This window comes from Cervus canadensis, chromosome X (assembly GCF_019320065.1).
Source record: "Cervus canadensis isolate Bull #8, Minnesota chromosome X, ASM1932006v1, whole genome shotgun sequence".
Classification (NCBI taxonomy): domain Eukaryota; kingdom Metazoa; phylum Chordata; class Mammalia; order Artiodactyla; family Cervidae; genus Cervus; species Cervus canadensis.
Genome location: NC_057419.1, coordinates 45,488,337 through 45,510,091, shown reverse-complemented (window position 1 = coordinate 45,510,091; position 21,755 = coordinate 45,488,337). Strand labels below are relative to the sequence as shown.

Sequence of the window (21,755 nt, the reverse complement as noted above, 5' to 3'; positions counted from 1 at the left end):
ATTGTATTGTGGAAGAATATTTCTTGTGGAAATGTTTATTTTAGAGAAAACAGTATAGGTCAACACATACTTCAAGGAGGTGTCTCGAAAGAGTTAAACAGAATTACATGACTCAGCAATTCTGCCTAGGAAAAGAATCTACAGTTTAGGCTTGTGTGTGAATATGCATTGGCATTATCCACAACCCCCAAAAGAAAGTGTTAGTCACTCAGTTATATTTGACTGTGACACCATGGGCTGTAGCCTGCCAGGTTCCTCTGTCCATGGGGTTTCCCAGGCAATACTGGAGTGGGTAGCCATTTCCTTCAGGGGATCTTTCCGATCCAGGGATTGAACCCGAGTATCCTGCATTGACAGGTGGATTCTTTACCACTGAGCCACTTGGGAAGCCCGTGTGTGTGTGTGTGTGTGTGTGTGTAATTTTAGTTGACGTATAATTGTATGTTTCATGTATACAATAGTGGTTCACAATTTTTAAAGGTTCTATTCCATTTATAGTTAACAAAATATTGGCTATATTCCCTTTGTTGTACAACATACCCTTGTGTATTGTTGATTTCATACATAGTAGTTTGTTCCTCTCACTCTGCTACCCCTATTTTGCCCTCTGTTCCCTCCCCACTGGTAACTACTAGTTTTTTTCTCTGTATCTGTGAGTTTGTTTCTTTTTTTTTGGTTATATTCACTGGTTTTATTTTTTAGACTCTTAAGTGGTATCGTACAGTATTTGTCTTTCTCTGAATTATTTCACTATGTTGCAAATGGCAAATTTTCATTCTTTTTATGGCTGCATGGTATTCCATTATTTATATATATGCGTCTTCTTTATCCAGTCATCTGTTGATAAGACACTTAGGTTGCTCTCCTATCTTGGCAATTGTAAATAATGCTTGAACATTGAGGTGCATGTATCTTTTTGAATTAGTGCTAAAATTTATTAAGTTGAGAATTCAGAATATCCAGCTAGCAGATTATCTAATACTTTTTACATGGAACACTCCTATTTATTTATCCTAGGATCATACTTTTCCTTTGGAACATGTCCATGGTACAAGTGTATCTATGAAATGCCACATTTTGTGGAGAACATTCATGCAAGAATATTAAGGAGTTCAGTTGCTAGTCATGGCAGCCTGGGTATTTCGGATCAACCCTCCTGCTGAAGATTACCATAAAACTGCAAGTATAAATTTCATGCAGGCCTTCCTGTTCTGAGCCAGTAAGCATTTTCTGGAAGGGTGCCTGTTAGGGAGAGACAAGTAAGTTAGTAACTGCCTGTTCCAAAATGCAATATTCAGCTAATCCCAAACTTGGAAGAAAGCTTACACCTTTTCAGTTTCATCTTAAAACTCATTTTGAGAGTACTTTGGAGTCTTATTTCAATATTCATTCTCAGCATGCTTGGAATTTAATTACCATAATGTTCCAGAATTTTAATAACACTTAAAAATTTAATGGCAGTTTTCATCAAGGAACTGTGTCCTTGGAATGTACTGTGGTGACTTCCTGTAGGCGTGCTTTAGTTGGCATACACTTAGTCAGAGCCTTTTCTTTCACAAGGGGCCCCGAAGCTGCCAAGTGCAATTCATGCTCCTGTTTAGTCTGTGGATTTCAAAGAGATCTACAGTGTTAACAGTTTATTTTATAAGAGGACCTGTGGGATAAATTTATCTTGGGTATCAGTGTGACAAACAGGCTTTGCTTCTAAGAAACATGTTTTTCTCTTCTGAACAGTGTGAAAACTACATGATTTCACTCTCCACCCCCTCCCCCCCACCACCCCAACCCCACCCTCAAGGTCTATGGTATTTACCCCTAGTTAAATCTTCACCTACTCATTTTTTCTTTTCTGACTTTTTTCATTTTCTTGCATGGACATGTATAAGTTGCCTCCAAATTTCAGAGTTAAGTATAAATCTATAAAATGAAACTTCACACTATTTTTTTTAGTGTGGTGTTTTGGTTTCTTATCAAACAAGGAATATCCTGAGACAGGAATTTAGATTTAAGGATGATGACAAAAATTATTTTGTTTTAATTAAAGTCATTACTAAAATTTGGCAGCACAGCAACTCAAGTAATCTTATTCATTTCTTGCTTAGGACTTTGATGTTGTTCAGTTGCTTAGTTGTGCGTGACTCTGTGACCCCATGGACTGCAGCATGCCATGTTTCCCTGTCCTTCACTATCTGCTTAGGACTTGAAAGTGTTATTCCCTCAGTCATGTCCGACTTCTTGCAACCCCATGGACTGTAGCCAGCTAGGCTCCTCTGTACATGGAATTCTCCAGTCAAGAATACTGGAGTGGGTTACCATTTCCTTCTCTAGGGGATCTTCCCAACCCAGGGATCAAACCCAAATCTCTGTCTCCTGCATTGGCAGGCGAGTTCTTTATCACTAACACCACCTGGGCTGAGAATCTACTAGGGGAGATCAAACAACTAGTGCGATTTGTTTTGAATGGTAATGTCAATAAGTTAGACATAGCTACAGGGTTACTATGTTTTAATCAAGCAGCCAAAATAAAAGTGTGTAGCACTAGAAGATAAGGCTATGTTTTGATGATAGATAGATCTGCTTAAAAGCTTAAGAAAGGAACTAGCATCATCCCTGGCCTTATTGTGCTTTTTTCTCCTCTCACATGCATTCTATTACTTTCTAGTAGAGGAAGTATGGAGGGCTCTTGTTTAAGGACCCGTCTTCTGTTTGTGCCTTTCTCATCTATTTCTGCCTTTTTCAAAAACCTAGCACTCTTTTTTTTTTTTGCTTTTTAATATTTATTTCTTTATTTGGCTGCACAGGGTTTTAGTTGCAGCATATATGACATAGTTCCCTGACCAGGGATTGAACCCAGGCGCCCTGCATTGGGAGCAAGGAGTCTTAACCACTGGACCACCAGGGGAGTCCCCTCTCTCATCTATTAATGCATTATCCATAATGCCCTCTCTCCCGGATTCTCTCTCTCTTTTTAAATTATTTTTGGCTGTGCTGGGTCTCTGTTGCTGTGCATGCAAGCTTTTCTCTAGTTGCAGCGAACTGGGGCTACTCTCTAGTTGCAGTGTGCAGGCTTCTCATTGCGGTGGCTGCTCTTGTTGGAGAGCATGGGCTCTAGAGTGTACCGGCTCAGTAGCTGCGGCTCTCAGGCTCTGGTGCACAAGTTCGGTAGCTGTGGCCCACGGCCTTAGTTGCTCCACAGCATGTGGGATCTTCCTGGATGAGGGATCCAACCTGTGTCTCCTGTATTGGCAGGCAGATTCTTTAACATTATTCCAGCATCATATTTGATGGGGAAACACCAGAAGAATTCACAATTACTATTTAAGGTTGTACTGGAGATACTAACTGAAGCATATGTTTTCCATATTTTTCCTATTTTTTCCCTACTCCAACGTGTTATCAAAGAATTCCTCTATGTTTTCTTCTTTTAAAAAAAATTTTTTTACATTTTATTTATTTATTTTTAGCTGCATTGGGTTTTAGTTGCAGCAGGCTGGCTCTTTGTTTTGACACTCTGGCTTCTCTAGCTGCAGCTCTTGGGCTTAGTTGCCCTGGGGCATGTGGGATCTTAGTTCCCCATTCAGGGATTGAACCCACGTCCGCTGCATTGGAAGGCAGATTCTTAACCACTGGACCACCATGAAAGTCCCTGTTTTCTTCTTCTTTTTTTTTTTTTTCTTCTTTTATAATAGTTACATGTTTATTGTTATGACTATGTCTTATGGTTATATTTTATATATTAATTTTTTAATCCGTTTGGAGTTCATCTTGGTGTATGATAATGGTGTATAGATCCAACATTTTTTTTGCTTTTTGACCCAGTTACCATCTACTGAAATATGTCTTTTCTACGCTGTATTAGTTAGGGTAGGGGTAAAATGTTGTAACAAAGAGGCTCTGAAATACAATGACTTAAACAAGGTAGTAATGGTTTCTCTTACCAGCAGTTCAGAATTCATGTTCATAGGTCAGTAGGTGACTCTGTTGCCCTCAGTCATTCGGATTGAAGTTCCTTCCGTTTTATTCCTCTATCTTTAGGGCAGTAGTTCTCAAAACGTGGTCCCTACTCCAGCAGCATCAACATCACCTGGGAACTTGTTAGAAATACAAATTCTTGGGGCCCACCCCAGATCTGCTGACTCAGAAACAATGGAGATGGGGTCCAGGGATCTGTGTTTTAACAAGCCCTCCAGGGGATTCTGATGCCCTTACGTGTGAGAACCCCTCATCTAGGGCATTGTCCTCATCTGTGTGGTTCAAATAAACCTGCATTATAGATAAGCTGAAAAAAGACAAAGAACCCAGAGGAAGCACACTAACCAATATTTTCATGTGTCAGTACAGAAGTGGCACACATCACTCATATGCCATTTTGGCAAAATCTTCATCACATGGCCACATCTAACCACAAGGAAGATTGGGAATTGTAATTTAGCTGGGCACATTCTACTAGTAGAAAAGAAGGTGTGAATGTATTTGGGAGGGTACCTAACAGTCTTCAACACAGTTAACAATTATCAGATACGAAACCCCCATTATACCAATGGGCTTACTTCTGAAATTTTTCTATTGTGTTAACCCTGGCCTTTTATGTCATGTGCTAGACCCACATAGTTTTAATTGCTGAGGCTTTGTGATATGTTTTAATATCTTTAATATATACTACTGCCTTCAATGTTCTCTTAGAGTTTAATTTTTCTCTTCTTGCTTATTTTTATTTTCTATAGTTTAATTTTTATTAGAGTATAGATGCTTCTTGCTTATTTTTTTTTTTAATGACAGTTTAGGTCTAAAAATTTGTTAGGTTTTTTTGAAATGAAGATCTTATACATTTCATGTGCTGTTTATTTTTAGGTATTTTATGTTATTATTTGTTGCTGTTATAAATGGAGTATCTTCTTCCACTATATTTCCTAGCTGCTAAAATCTTGGTCCAAGATAACTTCCTTTCTCACCAGAACTATTCTAACAGCCTTCTTAACTGGTCTCCCTGCCTCCTTTATGGTTTCTAATACTCTACCTGACTAGGTTCCTCCCAACTTCCCATCCACTCTGCTCCCATTAATATCATACCAACGTTCCAACCCCTAACCATGCCAACATCATCCTTTTGGCTAGATCCTCCTTTCTTCTCATGGCTGTCTCCTCCTCATTCAGATCTTAACTCAAATGTCGCCTCTTCGGAGATGCCTACCCTGACATTACTAGCTAACTAATTAAAGTTCCACGCAAGCCCTAAAGGAAAGATGTGCAATCTCGGACAGGACCCTGGGCCAGTCTCTTGCCTAGGAAAGGTGGGGCAGCAGCTGCTGAGGCTGATGACTCTTCTTTGGCTGCACTTCCAGCTAGTGGGGGACAGGTCACAGAGGGCTGAGCTTCCACTGTCTCCTGGTCACTAGATGCAGTACATGCTCACCAGATGCTTCCTGGTTACTTTGACACTCCTATATTGAGGGTCATCCTCCCCTACTGCCTTCCCTCCATGCAAGGATCTATAGCATGAAACCACTTTTACTTTCTAAAACTAAGATGTTGTCTCTTTATATGCAAGAGAATACCACCCCGCTAACTGTGACCTTCAGCAAGTACCTTAACCTCTGAATCACATCTTCTGTAGTGTGAAGTAGGAATAACAGTACCTGCCCATACACTTTTTTGTGATAATTAAGGGGACAATGTATGTAAAGTATCATATTATGATTCCATGATATCAATGGATATCTAATAGTAAACAGTCACAACTGTCACAAAAAAATAAAACCCTACCCCCCCCAACCCCCATCATTCCTCTACTCTCCCAGGGTAGAAAGCTCAGAATCACCCTGACAACCCAAAGCTGCCCCATCGTTTCTGAACACTGCTCACGTTTGGGGTCCTTTCCCTTCCTTGCTGTCTTCAGCTCAGACCACAGAAACAGCTGTCTTTCTGCCTCCATCCTCTCCCCCTCGGTGACACATCCCTCTCCGCTCTCCTCACTAACAGAGCTCCAGTTTGGCTTGGGATGGATGTACTTTAAGAATACTTGACTCTTCAGCCTCCCTTGCAGCTTGAATCACCTTGTCCCCCAGGCAGAAAGTCTCTGAGCTGAGCGCCCCTTCCCTAACAAAACCTCATGAGAGGACTTTTGGCTCTACTATTTTTTTTCCTCTCCTAGAACTTGGAGCATAACACCTAGAGAGGCAGGAACTCTTCTGCAACCATGAGGACAAAAATATATGCTGACAATGGTGGAGTGGAAGATGAGCCGGCCTGTATTCTAGATGACCTGGTGAGGCCAGTGCCCCAGCCTGAGCTGTCTTTCTCTGGACCTCTTTTTACATAAGAAACAAAAATCCCTGTGAATCTCATTCTCCATCCTTTGGGCTGCTATGTTTGTAAGTTGTCGGCGGGTTTAATTTTTTTCTAAATAAAAAATTGAGACATAAAAGAACTTGTATGCTAGTGGAAAAGGGCACATCCTATGATCTCTCATAACACAAATATTTTCCATCATATGAGATATTATTTACATGACCCTTCTACAAATATTATAAAGTTCCTTGTTTTAAAACTCTAGCTGTTTATTTTTTAAAAAGACAATACACATATACACACTCCTCCCAGGGATATGGAGAGCAATGATACTGTGTCATCATAGTTCCACTAGGACAGAGGTGAGCCTGCTACATGGAAAAACCAATAGCAAGTCATCCACAGCCAATGACTCTGTGATAATGACCATCATCACTCTTGTTTTAAGGACTTCCCTGGTGGCTCAGATGATAAAGATAAAATTTTCTCTTTGAGTCATTGAACTTGCTAGTTCTTGCAAGCACCCTGATATTAGGAATTACACTAGTTTTTTTTTTTTTTTAATGTGATAATGGTAATGCAGTTATTTTTGAGAGGGGCTCCTTACCTTTTAGAGATACATTTTTAACAATGAAATGATGTCTGGGATTTGTTTCAAAATAATCAAAGGGGAAAGTGGGTCAGGGTATAGATGAAGCAAGATTGGCCATGAGGTGATTGTTGTTGAAGTTGGGTGATGGGTAAGACTTAAACAGTCCATGGGGTCACAAAGAGTCGGACACTACTGAGCAACTTTCACTTTCAACTAAGCCGGTGAGCCACAAATCCAGTGGGTCCCTGTTGCCCTCATGAAAACCCAGATTCCTAATGTGTTGACATCGCATGGCTCCTGCTTCATCTTTCCTATCTCTTTTTAAAATTTTTTTCATCATTCCCTTGACTCCAGTCACACTGAACCACCTTTATTTTTCTGATCCTGCCGGGTCTTTGTCTCACTTCCTGCCTTTTGTACATGCTGTTCTGTCAGAAACACTTCTTCCCCTTCCTCTGGCTAATTTACATCCTCCAAATCTCTTTAGTGATTGGATCCATCTGGGGCCTGAAAAAAAAAACAAACCCAGAAGCACACTTGGCAACATGAAAACAATTTACATACAGCAAGACTGACTTTTTTAGGGGTGTACAGCTCTGAGTTCTAACATGTATATAGACCTGTGTAACCACCACAATCAGGATACAGAATAGTCTCATCACCCTGAAATGCTCCCAAAAGGTAATATTTTATAAGTCACACCCTCCCCTCACCCTTAACCCCCCAGCAACCCCTGATCTGTTCTCCAGTACTATTGTTTTGTCTTTTCTAGAATGGTATATAAATGAAACCACAGAGTATATAACCTTTAGAAACTCGCTTCTTTCACTCAGCATACCTTAGAGATTCAATCATATTATTGCATGCATTAACAGATCATTCCTTTCCTTTTATTGCTGAGCAAATATTTTGTTGTATGGATGTACCACAGTTATTTTCTCCATTCACATGTTGAAAGGCAATTGGATGGTTTCCAGGTTTTGGTGATTATGAATAATACTGCTATAAACATTCCTATACAACTTCTTCTGCAAAAATAAGTTCTATGTTTCTATAGGTAAATGTCTACAAGTCAGATTGATGGGTTATGTGATAAGTACACATTTAATTTTATGAGGCTGTCAAACTGTTTTCCATAGTGGCTCTATCATTGTGAACTCCCATCAGTAACATCTGAAAGTAGCCGCCCTTCCACGTCATTGCATGACTAGCACTTGCTGTTGTCAGTATGTTTTTTTTTATTTTAGCCATTCTTTCTCTATACATTTAAAATTTTCACCTCTTTATTTTTTAAAAATTATTTTGTTGAAGTATAGTTGATTTACAATGTGCCAATTTCTGCTGTACAGTACAGTGACTCAGTTATACATATGTGTACATTCTTTTTTATATTCTTTTTCATTGTGGGTTATCACATGATATTGAATATACTTCCCTGTGTTATGTTATACAGTAGGACCTTGTTGTTTATCCATTCTATATGTAATAGTTCACATTTGTGTTTTAGCTATTTTAATACTATGTATCTCCTGGTGCTTTTGTTTTCCTTTTCCCTAATTGCTAATGATGTTGACCATCTAGTCATGTGCCTATTTACCATATATTTTTTTTCTGTTTGTTTAAATCTTTTGCTTGTTTCAAAACTGGTTTGTTTTCTTATTGTGGAGTATTGAGAGTTACTGATTTATTCTGGATAGAAGTCCTTTGTTGGATATGTGCATTACAGATATTTTCTCTGCAGTCTGTAACTTGCTTTTCATTCTCTTTAAAGAAATTTAATAACACTTTTTTTTTTTATTGTGGGGAAAATACACATAAACATAACATTGATCATCTTGACTGTTTTTAGGTGAGTTCACTGGTACTAGGTGAGTTCACTGGTTCGCTGTAAAGAACAATATTGTATAGGAACCTGGAATGTTAGGTCTGTGAATCAAGGCAAATTGGAAGTGGTCAAACAGGAGATGACAAGAATGAACACTGACATTTTAGGAATCACTGAAGTAAAATGGACTGGAATGGGTGAATTTAACTCAGATGACCATTATGTGTACTACTGTGGGCAGGAATCCCTTAGAAGAAATGGAGTAGCCATCATAGTCAACAAAAGAGTCCAAAATGCAGTACTTGGATGCAATCTCAAAAACGACAGAATGATCTCTGTTCGTTTCCAAGGCAAACCATTCAATATCACAGTAATCCAAGTCTATGCCCCAACCAGTAATGCTGAAGAAGCTGAAGTTGAATGGTTCTATGAAGACCTACAAGACCTTCTAGAACTAACACCCAAAAAAGATGTCCTTCTCATTATAGGGGACTGGAATGCAAAAGTAGGAAGTCAAGAGATACCTGGAGTAACAGGCAAATTTGGCCTTGGAGTACAGAATGAAACAGGGCAAAGGTTAATAGAGTTCTGCCAAGAGAATGCACTGGACATAGCAAACACCCTCTTCCAGCAACACAAGAGAAGACTCTACACATGGACATCACCAGATGGTCAATACCAAAATCAGATTGATTATATTCTTATATTCTTGCAGCCGAAGATGGAGAAGCTCTATACAGTCAGCAAAAACAAGACTGGGAGCTGACTGTGGCTCAGATCATGAGCTCCTTATTGCCAAATTCAGACTTAAATTTAAGAAAGTAGAGAAAATCACTAGACCATTCAGGTATGACCTAAATCAAATCCCTTCCGATTATACAGTGGAAGTGATTCAAGGGATTAGATCTCATAGAGTGCCTGAAGAACTATGGATGGTGGTTCATGACATTGTACAGTAGGCAGTGATCAAGATCATCCCCAAGAAAAAGAAATGCAAAAAGGTAAAATGACTGTCTGAGGAGGCCTTACAAATAGCTGAGAAAAGAAGAGAAGCTAAAGGCAAAGGAGAAAAGGAAAGATATACCCATTTGAATGCAGATTTCTCCTTGAATGCAAGGAGAGATAAGAAAGCCTTCCTCAGTGATCAATGTAAAGAAATAGAGGAAAATAACAGAATGGGAAAGACTAGAGATCTCTTCAAGAAAATTAGAGATTCCAAGGGAACATTTCACGCAAAGAAGGGCACAATAAAGGACAGAAATGGTATGGACCTAACAGAAGCAGAAAATATTAAGAAGAGGTGGTAAGAATACACAGAACTATACAAAAAAGATCTTCACGACCCAAATAACCACGATGGTATGATCACTCACACCAGCCAGACATCCTGGAATGTGAAGTGGACCTTAGGAAGCATCACTACGAACTAGTGATGGAAGGTGATGGAATTCCAGTTGAGCTATTTCAAATCCTAAAAGATGATGCTGTGAAACTGCTGCACTCAATATGACAGCAAATTTGGAAAACTCAGCAGTGGCCACAGGACTGGAAAAGGTCAGTTTTCATTCCAATCTCAAAGAAAGGCAATGCCAAAGAATGCTCAAACTACTGCACAATCTCACTCATCTCACACACTAGCAAAGTAATGCTCAAAATGCTCCAAGCCAGGCTTCAACAGTACATGGACCGTGAACTTCCGGATGTTCAAGCTGGATTTAGAAAAGGCAGAGGAACCAGAGATCAAATTGGCAGCATCTGTTGGATCATCAAAAAAGCAAGAGAGTTCCAGAAAAACATCTACTTCTGCTTTATTGACTACACCAAAGTCTTTGACCGTGTGGATCACAACAAACTGTGGAAAATTCTGAAAGAGATGGGAATACCAGGCCACCTTACCTGCCTCCTGAGAAATCTGTATGCAGGTCAGGAAGCAACAGTTAGAACTGGACATGGAACAACAGACTGGTTCCACATTGGGAAAGGAATACATCAAGGCTGTATATTATCACCCCGCTTATTTAACTTATATGCAGAGTACATCATGTGAAATGTACTGGATGAAGCACAAGCTGGAATCAAGATTGTTGGGAGAAATATCAATAACCTCAGATGATAATAAATAATGCAGATGATACCACCCTTATGGCAGAAAACGAAGAACTAAAGAGCCCCTTGATGAAAGTGGAAGAGGAGAGTGAAAAACTTGGCTTAAAACTCAACATTCAGAAAACTAAGATCATGTCATCCAGTCCCATCACTTCATGGCAAATAGACGGGCAAACAATAGAAACAGTGACAGACTTTTTTGGGGGGGAGCTCCAAAATCACTGCAGATGGTGACTGCAGCCATGAAATTAATTTCCTTGGAAGAAAAGCTATGACCAACCTAAACAGCATATTAAAAAGCAGAGACGTTACTTTGCCAACAAAGGTCTGTCTAGTCAAAGCTATGGTTTTTCCAGTAGTCATGTATGGATGTGAGAGTTGGACTATAAAGAAAGCTGAGCACCGAAGAATTGATGCTTTTGAACTGTGGTGTTGGAGAAGACTCTTAAGAGTCCCTTGGACTAGGGCTTTCCTGGTGGCTCAGCTGGTAAAGAGTCACTTGGACTGCAAGGAGATCCAACCAGTCAATCCTAAAGGAAATCAGTCCTGAATATTTATTGGAAGGACTGATGCTGAAGCTGAAACTCCAATACTTCGGCCACCTGATGTGAAGAACTGACTCATTTGAAAAGACCCTGTGCTGAGAAAGAGTGAAGGCAGGAGGAGAAGGGGACGATAGAAGATGAGATGGTTGGATAGCATCACCGACTCAATGGACATGAGTTTGAGCAAGCTCTGGGAGTTGATGATGGACAGGGTAGCCTGGCATGCTGCAGTCCATGGGGTCGCAAAGAATTGGACACGACTGAGCAACTGAACTGGACTGAACTGGTATTAAGTTCATTCATGTTGTGCAGCCATCACCACCATACAACTCCTGAAATGTTCATCTTGCAAAACAAACTCTGTACCTCTAAAACAGTAACTTCCCATTTCCCCCTCCCCCAACCACTGTTATACTTTCTGTTTCTACAGATTTCACTATTCCAGGTTCCTTACATAAGTGGAATCATACAGTATTTGGCCTTCTATGATTGACTTAATTATAGTCACCACTACTCTCATTTTGGTTACTATATTCATAGAATATCTTTCACCAGTCTTTCACTTTCAGTCTATTTGTATGCCTAGATCTAAAGTGAGTCTCTTGTAGATAGCAAATAGTTGGGTCATTTAAAGAAATCTATCCTGTAAATTTCTGTCTTTTTATTGTAAAGTTTAATCTATCTACATTAAAAAATCACTTACATTTAATGTAGTTATTGATACATTAGATTTAGAACTACTATGTTATTATTTTGTTTTCTGTTTTTCCCCATGCCTTTTTATTCCCCTGTTTTTCCTTTTCTGCCTTCTTTTGGATTATGGGAATATTTTTAAACATTTCAGTTTAATTTATTAATTGGATCTTTATTAATTGGATTTTTTTAACTATATTTCATTGTGTATGTTTTTATTTATGTATTTGGTTGTACCAGGTCTTAGTTGTGGAATGTGGGGTCTAGTTACCTGACCGGGGATCAGACCTTGGAGTCTTAGCCAGTGGACCACCAGGGAAGTCCCCCACTATATAGCTTTTTAAATGGTTGCTCTAGGGATTGTTAAACATATACATAAATTTTCACTAATATTTTACTACTCCAAAAGGAGTGTAGAAACCTTACCATCATATAAGACCATTTACTCTTTTTTACCTTTTAGTTATTGTATGTATTACATCTATGTACATTAAGACTCCTGTAGGAAGTGTTACAATTTTTGCATTCAACTGTCATATGTATTTTAAAGAACTTAGGAGGAAAAACTCTATCATATTTACTCAGATACTTACCATTTCTATTTCTTTTCCTTCATTTCTAAAATTTCATATTTCCTTCTGGTATCATTTACTTTCTGTCTAAAGAACTTCCTTTTAGAGCAGGACTCACAGTAGCATATTAGAATGTCTTTATTTTGCCTACATTCTGAAAGATATTTTCACAAGATATAGAATTCTGGGTTGACAAATTTTTTAGCACTTAAAAATGTTGTTTTTAAAACTTCTGGCCTTATGGTTTCTGATGAGAAATATTTAGTCATTTGAATCATTATTCCTTTGTAAGCAATGAATGGTTTTTCTTTGCTTTAATTTTTTTTCTTTGTCTTTGCTTTTCAGAAGTTTGGTTATGTGTCTAGGATTAATTTCTTTGAGTTTATAACTTTTTTTTTCAATCATTTTGAATCTTTATGCTCATGTCTTCCTTCAAAATTGGGAAATTTTCCAATATTATTTCTTCAACTATTTTTTCTGCATCATGCTTCTTCTCCTTTCCACCTCAGACTCCAATGACATGAATCTTACACCTTTGGTCGGATCCTGGATGTTTGTTCATAATTTTTTTTAAGTAATTAATTTAATTTTTTTTGGCTGTGTAGGGTCTTGGTTTCAGTGCACAGGCTCAGTAGTTGTGGCACACTGGCTTAGTTGCCCCAAGGCATGTGGGATCTTAGTTCCCCAACCAGGGATGGAACCTGAGTCCTCTGCATTGGAAGGTGGATTCTTAACTACTGCACCATCAGGGAAGTCCTTGTTCACTTAAAAAAAAATCTTTTCCCTCTGTTGTTCAGGTCAGATAATTTCTGTTGATGTATCTTCAAGGTCACTGAGTCTTCTCTGTTATCTCCATTTTTTTTGTTGTTATCTCCATTTTTATTGAGCGCATCCAGCAAATTTGTATTTCTTATTTCAGTTATTCTAATTTTTAAGTTCTAAAATTTCTTCTACTTGGTTGTGTGGGCCACCCAGGAGCCAATCTGCATGCTAGACAGTGTTGTGCTCCATAGCTCAGTTGTCAAAATCTTCAGTATTGACTCTTTAGAGTCAAGGCCATATATCTGGAGCTTGGGCTTGAGTCCAGGACTTTATGCACAACTTTATGTGATCCCTTTCTCAAGTTCCCTTCTCTTTGCAATCACTCTATATTCCTCGGCTCCAAGAGCGCCCCCCATCCTGGTCCTATGGTTAGAAAGCCTGGGCCTTAGCCTCATGGCTCTGCCATATAATCCCTGTGACAGAGTTTGCTTTCTTTCAATTTTCATTTCATTTCATTTTTAATTTAAAAAAATATTTATTTATGGCTGTGCTGGGTCTTCATTGCTATGTATGGGCTTTCTCTAGTTGTGGAGAGTGGGGGCTACTCTCTAGTTTTAGTGTGTGGATTTCTCATTGTGGTGACTACTCTTGTTGTGGAGCACCGGCTCTGGGCTCGTGGGGTCAGTAGTTGCAGGTCAAGGGCTCCAGAAGTTGTGGCACATGGGCTTAGCTGCTCTGTGGCATGTGGGATCTTCCCCAACCGGGACTGAATCGGTATCCCCTGCATTGCAAGGCTGATTCTTAACCACTGGACCACCAGGGAAGTCCTCATTTCATTTTTGTGGCTGTGTGGCTTGTAGGGTCTCCTTGACGAGGGACCAAACTCACGCCATTGGCAGTGAAATCGAGGAATCCTAACCATTGGACCTCCAGGGAATTTCCTCCGTCTGTTTTCAAGGTCAAGCTGAAGAAGGACACAACAATCAAAAAGCAACAGTGATTTCCTGAGGTTCTTTGTATCACAGTTCCTCTGTTAGAATTCCTTTGGTTAGAGAGAAATTTTAGGTACCGGCTCAACCACTGTTGCCATTGCTGCTGCTGTGGGACTGTAGCTTTGAAAGTGGGACTTGCTTAGGGTTTGGAGTTGGAGGAAAAAAAGGTATTTTTCCACTTTCTCTATCCTTGGGGCTCCCCTTCCCATTCTATGAACCAGAAAGAGAACATTTAACGTGAATATCTTTCACTCCACATCTGGTATACAATTCTGGGATTTGTACTGTCTTAATCCAGGCCAGGAGATATGGGAGGTTAAAAAAAAAGTCTAGGAATCTCACCACTGGATTGGCCATTCTTTGAGTTCTGATATATATCCCCAGTCTACCTGCTACCATTTTCTTTTCACAGTCCTCAAATAAGGTGCTTCATGTACTCGGCCCAGGATTTTCAGTTGCATTTAGTGAGAGAAGCAGGATTGAAAGTAATTCCTCCATCATCTTAACAAGAATCAGAACCTAAGTTTTTATTTTAAATTTGGATTTACAAAAATGTCACGCAAGAAAGGACAAAGACTTTCTGCACATCCTTCACTCAGCTTCTCCTTGTTCTAACATCGTACATAAAAACCTGAATGAACTTTTTGGCCAACCCAACACAATGATCAAAACCAGGAATTTAAGCTCAGTGTGATGCTATTTAGTAAACTGTGAACCTTAGCAACAGCAACAACAACAAAAAACCCAATTAAAAAATAAGCAGAGGAGCTGAGTAAACATTTTTCCAAAGATGACATACAGATGGCCAATAGGCACATGCAAAGATGTTCATCACTAATTATTAGGGAAATGCAAATCAAAACTACTGCATGTTTTCACTTGTATGTGGAATCGAAAAAATAAAACAGGGCTTCCTTGTTGGCTCAGTGGTAAAGAATCCACCTGCCAAAGTAGGAAACATGGGTTTGATCCCTCGTCTGGGAAGATCTCACATGCAGCAAAGCAGTTAAGCCTGTGAGTCACAACTATTGAGCCTGTGCTCTAGAGCCCAGGAATCGCAACTGCTGAGCCTACATGCCACAATTCCTGGAGCCTGAGTGGCCTAGAACCTGTGCTCTGAGACAAGAGAAGCCACCGCAATGAAAGACCAGTGCACCAGAACTAGAGATTAGCCCCCACTCACTGCAACTAGAGAAAAGAGCATGCAGTAATGAAGACCCAGCACAGCCAAAAAAAAAAAAAAAAAAAAGGAATGGCTAAATAAAATAAATTAAAAAATTAAAAACAGAACAAATGAACAAACATAACAAAACAGAAATAGAGTTGTAGATACAGGGAAACAGGTGGTTGCCAAAGGGGAGAGGGTAGGGAGAGGGAAGAATTAGGTGAAGGAGATTAAGAAGTACAGACTTTCAGTTGTGAAATAAATGAGTCACAGGTATGAAATGCACAGTGTGGGGAAAATAACTATGTAATAATTTTGTATGGTGACATACCATAACTAGACTTACCATGGTGATCATCATTTGAAATATCAAATCACTATGTTGTGTAACAGGAACTAACAGTGTAGTAGATCAATTATATTTCAAAACCAAACAAACTCATGGAAAAAGAGATCAGATTTGTGGTTGCCAGAAACAGCGGGTAGGGTGGACGGGGAATTGGATGACAGTGGTCAAAAGGTACACATTGCCAGTTATAAGTAAATACGTAGGGATGTAATGTACAACCTGATTAATATAATAATCAACACTCAGCCATAATATAATAATCAACACTCAGCCATAAAAAAGATGAACTGTTAACCATTTATGACAACATTGGATGGATGTTGAGGGTATCCGGCTAAGTGAAATAAGTCAGGTGGAGAAAGACGTGTACTGTGTGATTTCACTTATTTGTGGAGTACAAAAAACAAAAAAATAAATGAACAAACAAAAATTAACATGTAAAAAAAAATTAACATGTAAATACAGAGAACCGAGGAGTGATTACCAGAGGGGAAGAGGTAGGGTTGGGGAAGGGCAAAATGGGTAAAGGGGATCACCTATAGGATGACACATGGAAGCTAAACTTTTGGTGGTGAGCACACTGCAGTGTATACAAAAGTAGAAATGTTGCACACATGAAACTTATATAATGTTAGAAACCAATATCACCTCAATGAAAAATAAAAAACAACAGCAGAACAAAAATCTATGAAATTAATTCAAATTTCACCTTTTTAAAAAAACTAATATTCTTTTACTGTTTTAGGATACAACCCAGGATTCCTCATTGCATTTAGTCCTTACATCTCAGTCTCCTCCAATCTCTGACGGTTCTTTAGTATTCTGTTGTCTTTCTTTGATGCCTCTGAAGTGTACTGGTCATGTATTTTGTGGAACGTCTCTCCATTCAGGTTTGTCTGATGTTTTCTTGTGGTTAGATTGAGGTTATGCATTTTTAGCAAGAATCCACACAAATGATGCTATGCTCCTCTCACTGTATCTGGGGATACAGGATATTAATGTGTCTCATTACTGATGATGTTAAGGTGGTTTGTGCTGTGTTTTTCCATTGAAATTTACTATTTCCTCCTTTTTTATTAATAAATATCTTGGAGAAGATAGTTTGAGACTATGTGTATATCCTGTTTCCCTTCATACTTTTGCTCTCGGCTTTTAGCATCCATCGGTGGATCTTGCCCGCCACTATTATTACTGTGTTGTACGTTGTTTGTATTTTCCCTCATTCCTTTTACATTTATTAATTGGAATTCTCCTGCAAGGAAGAGCTGTCTCTTCTCCCTCATTTATTTATTAATTTTTTTGTTTTGCCCACACCACTTGGCTTGTGGGGTCTTAGTTCTCCAACCAGGGATCACACCAGCACCCTCAACTGTGAAAGTGCAGAGTCCTAACCTCTGGACCACCAGGGAAGTCCCATTTATTCATTAATTCAGTTATTACTATTAGCATGGACTCCTGGACAGTTATTTTATTCTATAGGATATAATTCAATACTGTCATTATTTATTTTGTTCTTCAAATTGTTCTAACTTTGGCCATTAAGAGCTCTTTCAGGGGACGTCCCCGGTGGTCCCAGTGGTTGAATCCATGCTTCCATTGCAGGGGGTGCAAGTATAATCCTTTGTCATGAACTAAGATCTCATAAGCTGCATGGCCTAGCCAAAAAAAATAAGTAACAGAGGGTGGGGGGATAAAAGGTGGATTCCAGTGCCCTTTCAACATTCTTCCATCCTTTTGCAAGCACTTCCTTACTTTCTTAATGTCGAACTTTTGAGATTTTTTAAAAATTCACTTTTGTCTGTGCTGGGTCTTCATTGATGCACGTGGGCTTTCTCTAGTTACAGCGAGTGGGGACTACTCTTCCTTGTAGTGTGCCAGCTTCTCATTGCAGTGGCTCTTCTCTTGTTGAGGATCACAGGCTCTAGGGCACTTGGGCTTTAGTAGTTGCGGCACATGGGCTCAGTAGTTGTGCTGCATGGGCTTAGCTGCTCTGAGGCATGTGGAGTCTTCCCAGATCAAAGATCGAACCGATGTCCCCTGCACTGGCAGGCAGATTCTTAACCACTGGGCCAGCAGGGGAATCAGATATATATTTTTTTAATTGAAGGGACCATTTGCTTCATTTGCTTCAACACCATTTGCCAAAGGTGTTGGCAGAATGAAAGGAATTAACAGGGGACATTGAGGCACCCAGCAACTAGCAACAACAGGAAGCCATTAACACCCATTGGTCAGAAGGGGTAGGTGGAGGCAATGATGCTCTGGCAAGAGCTGAAGCCATGAAAAGGGGCCACTTGACAGAAGCCATGGCCACAAATGGTTCTGGCACTGCTAGAACCACAGTGGGGCATAAAACAAAGAAGAATGGAGACTCCAATTTCTTTTTCTTTCCACCTCAGTCTCCTGCCTGTTCTTCTGATGGGCTGGACCACCGAGAAGCCAGAGAGGCAAGGGAGCTTGGTTGCTGAAGTCTGTTAAAGGTCAGCTTCCAAGCACATAGAATGGATTTGGGGGCAAGTGGAGAATAGCCATCACGAAATATCACTCCTTCCAAGAGTCCTTTCCTGACTGCCAAGCCTGGTCAGATGCCTACAGCCTCCTTGTCCGAGCACTATCATGGCATATTGCTTGTTTCCCCCCATTGGTCTCTCTCCCTAGACAGTCAGAGAAGTGGAGCTGCCCTGTGACCCCTCTCAGGGATGGCCCTTGGTAAGCTCTCAGTATATGTTGTGGGAAAAGATGAGATCAGGGCGATGCAGGCCAGAGCTGGAATAGTCACAGGGACCACCACTCCCCCGGGATTCTACTCCTGAATCTGGTCACCCTTTAACCCTTCGGAGGCTGAACACATACATCATGTAGTCTTCATGTCTCCATGTCTTTTACATGCTATTTGCTGTCCTTGGAATGCTGATTCTGACATCTGGTAGGTGATATTAGATGGGCCAGATGATGATTGTTGTTGAAGTTGGGTGGTAGGAATATAGGAGCTCATTGCACCAGTCTCTCAGTTTTTGCATGCCTGAGAATTCCCATAAAAATAGATTCTAAAAGCAGCATTTATGAGGCACACACTGCGTGCCAGAGCTTTTGCTTACAGATGATGGGGACACAGTGGTGAACCAGCTAAGTGTGTGTGTGTGTGTGTGTGTGTGTGTGTGCTCAGTCACTCAGTTGTGTCCAACTCTTTGCCACCATAGCCCACCAGGCTCCTCTGTCCGTGGGAGTCTCCAGGCAAGAATACTGCAGTGGGTTGCTGTTTCCTCCTCCAGGGGATCTTCCCGACCTAGGGATCAAACACTCATCTCCTGTGGGTACTGCATTGGCTGCTGCTGCTGCTGCTAAGTTGTTTCAGTTGTATCCGACTCTGTGCGACCCCATAGATGGCAGCCCACCAGGTTCCCCACTGCAATTCTTTACCACTAGCGCCACCTGGGAAGCCCCAGTTAATGGAAGAAAGGAGGCTATACAGCCACTCCTCCTACTGGAAAACTCCTCTCTGCTCCATGTCCTGCACTGGCCACGCTCAGGTGGCCTCCCCCCCACCCCCTACCTGTCTCCTCCATAACTCTGACCCAGCACAGAAATGAACAGGATTTTCCTGGCTGAACTGTTGCCTGACCTTGCCCCCACCATTCATATGTTGAAACCCTAAACCCTCCATATGGTGACATATGGAAATGGGGCCTTGTTGAACAAGCTTCACTGGTGTCCACTGGTGTCAGCAGTAGGGATAGAGGCTAGACAAGTAAATCCACGCTGCTGGCACAAATACTGAGCTCCAGAATGGTGCTGGGGTGGGAGGTGACTGTTTTCTATGTGAAATCGATGTAAGGGGCTCATTTAAAGCTTTGTATGTTGAATTATTTTGGTGAAGAGAACTCTGCAGGATTGTCCTTTGGTAATCAACAACACGTATCTACCCAAACTGAATATATACATTCCCTGACCTAGCAATTCAGCTCCTAGGTATAGACCCAACAGAAAGGCAAATGGTTGTCTACCCAAAGATAAAAATGTTCACAGCAGCACTCTGGAACAGCCCCCAACTAGAAACTACCCAAATACCTGCCACCGACATGGAACAGAGAAAGGGTTGGTATCTTCACACAACTGAATACTTCATAGTAACAAGAATGAACAAGCTATTGGTATCACATGGATGAGTCTCATCATATGGAGGGAAAAGGCAAACAAACATACTGTTTGTTCATACTGTATGATCTGTTTATATGAAGCTCAAAGGGAGACAAACGAATCCCTGATATTAGAAGTCAGGATAGTAGCTATACTTCACTAAAAAGTTTTAAAAATCCATGAAACAAATGGTTTACAAAGTGCCTTTGCACTTCTGTTGTCTTATTTTTCTGTTCTTTCTCAGTCCAACGATACTTCTTTTCAGATACATGAATTATATGTAGCAAAGTGCAGATATCCTAAGTGACCAGCTCAATGAATTCTGCCACATGTCTACACCTGGATAGATGAAATTATAGAACATTGCAGCAGTACTGAGAGTTCCCCTACATTATCTTCTTTTATCTTCATTGACAACCTCAGGCTAGCAAAGGAACATCAGCCTGAGACACGGAGACCTGCCAAAGTGCCACTGCCTCCCTGGAGGCAGGACAGTACTGCCCTCAGGGCAGAGGGATGGCTGAGAGGCCCTCTATCTTGAGCTTGCATCATTAGCCAATGAATTAAATTCCTGAAACAGGAGGCTCTGTCTCCCTTTCATATAACCAGGCAGGGAGTTGGGGTGGCAGGATGGGAGGCACTGTTTAGTTATTTTTTAACCTTGGTCATTTTCCAGAGCCATCTCCCAACCATCAACATTCTGGACGATGCCCTAGAGTCTGAGGGTTATCATCGCCAGGTGGGGGGACACTAGTGCCAGGCTAGAAACTGCCCCCTGGGGACAGAGGGGCCCCCAACCCACCGAACTAGGTGGGCAGGGCGCCTGGTAAGGAACAAGGCAGTTCCAATCCACTGATGCTGCTATGGAGTGAGGCCTGGAACGTGCCTCCAGCCAAAGCTTCTGGAAGGTCAGTGTGGATGCATTCAGAGTCCAATTCTCACTGTCCCTCAAGCCTGGTCTGGGGCTGGATGAAGTTGGAGGGCTGACCCTAAGCAAGCTCGAGGGAATAGAAGGTGCACCTTGGGGACTTCCCTGGTGGTCCAGTGGTTGGGAATTCACCTTACAGTGCAGGGGTCGTGGGTTTGATCCCTGGTCAGGGAACTCAGATCCCACATGCTTCAGTGAGTGCCGCAACTAGAGAGAGTATGTGCACCTCAATGAAAGATCCCGCATGACGAAACAAAGACTCCATGTGCTGCAGGCAACTAAGACCCGACAGAGCCAAATAAATAAGTAATTTCTTTTTTAAAAAAAAGAAGAAAAAAAAGAAGAAGAAGAAGAAAAATAAAAGAAGGTGTACCATGAGCTCCCCCATGGATTTCTCCCTCCAGTTCAAAGCCCTTTGTTGAACAGCCTCTATCCCTAGGACACGGTGCTGGGCACACAGCCCGAGAACCTGGGTGGCCTCATTTCCTCAAAACTCTGGAAAGTTTCTTGGCCCTCTTAGGAGAAGTCCTCTTGACTCTTCCAGTCATGAACAGAGCTCCCCTACCCCCTCCTGGGACTGGAACCCCGTTCTGGAATGGCCAGAAGACTGCCGAGCAGGCAGGGAGCAAAGGCCTCACCTGCTTCTCCCTCAGGGCAGAGTCCGATTAGCTCCTCTCTGACTGGCTTCTGCAGCTCGGCTCTCACTGGCTTCTGCAAGTGGGAGGTTGAGGAGCTGGTGACTCATCCGATTTCTGGGAAGGAAAGGATCAGAGTTCCGATGGGCTTATTTATTTATTTATG

At 40.9% G+C, this 21,755-nt stretch overlaps 1 long non-coding RNA gene across 1 annotated transcript; it reads right to left on the bottom strand.

Moving 5' to 3' along the window:
* Positions 1-1,122: 1,122 nt before the first annotated feature.
* On the bottom strand, positions 1,123-21,650 carry LOC122434602. Its single transcript, XR_006267429.1, has 3 exons — positions 21,593-21,650; positions 7,249-7,387; positions 1,123-1,242 (listed from the first exon to the last, which is right to left on the bottom strand). It is a non-coding gene; the product is annotated as an uncharacterized LOC122434602 (long non-coding RNA).
* Between the last annotated feature and the right edge of the window lie 105 nt (positions 21,651-21,755).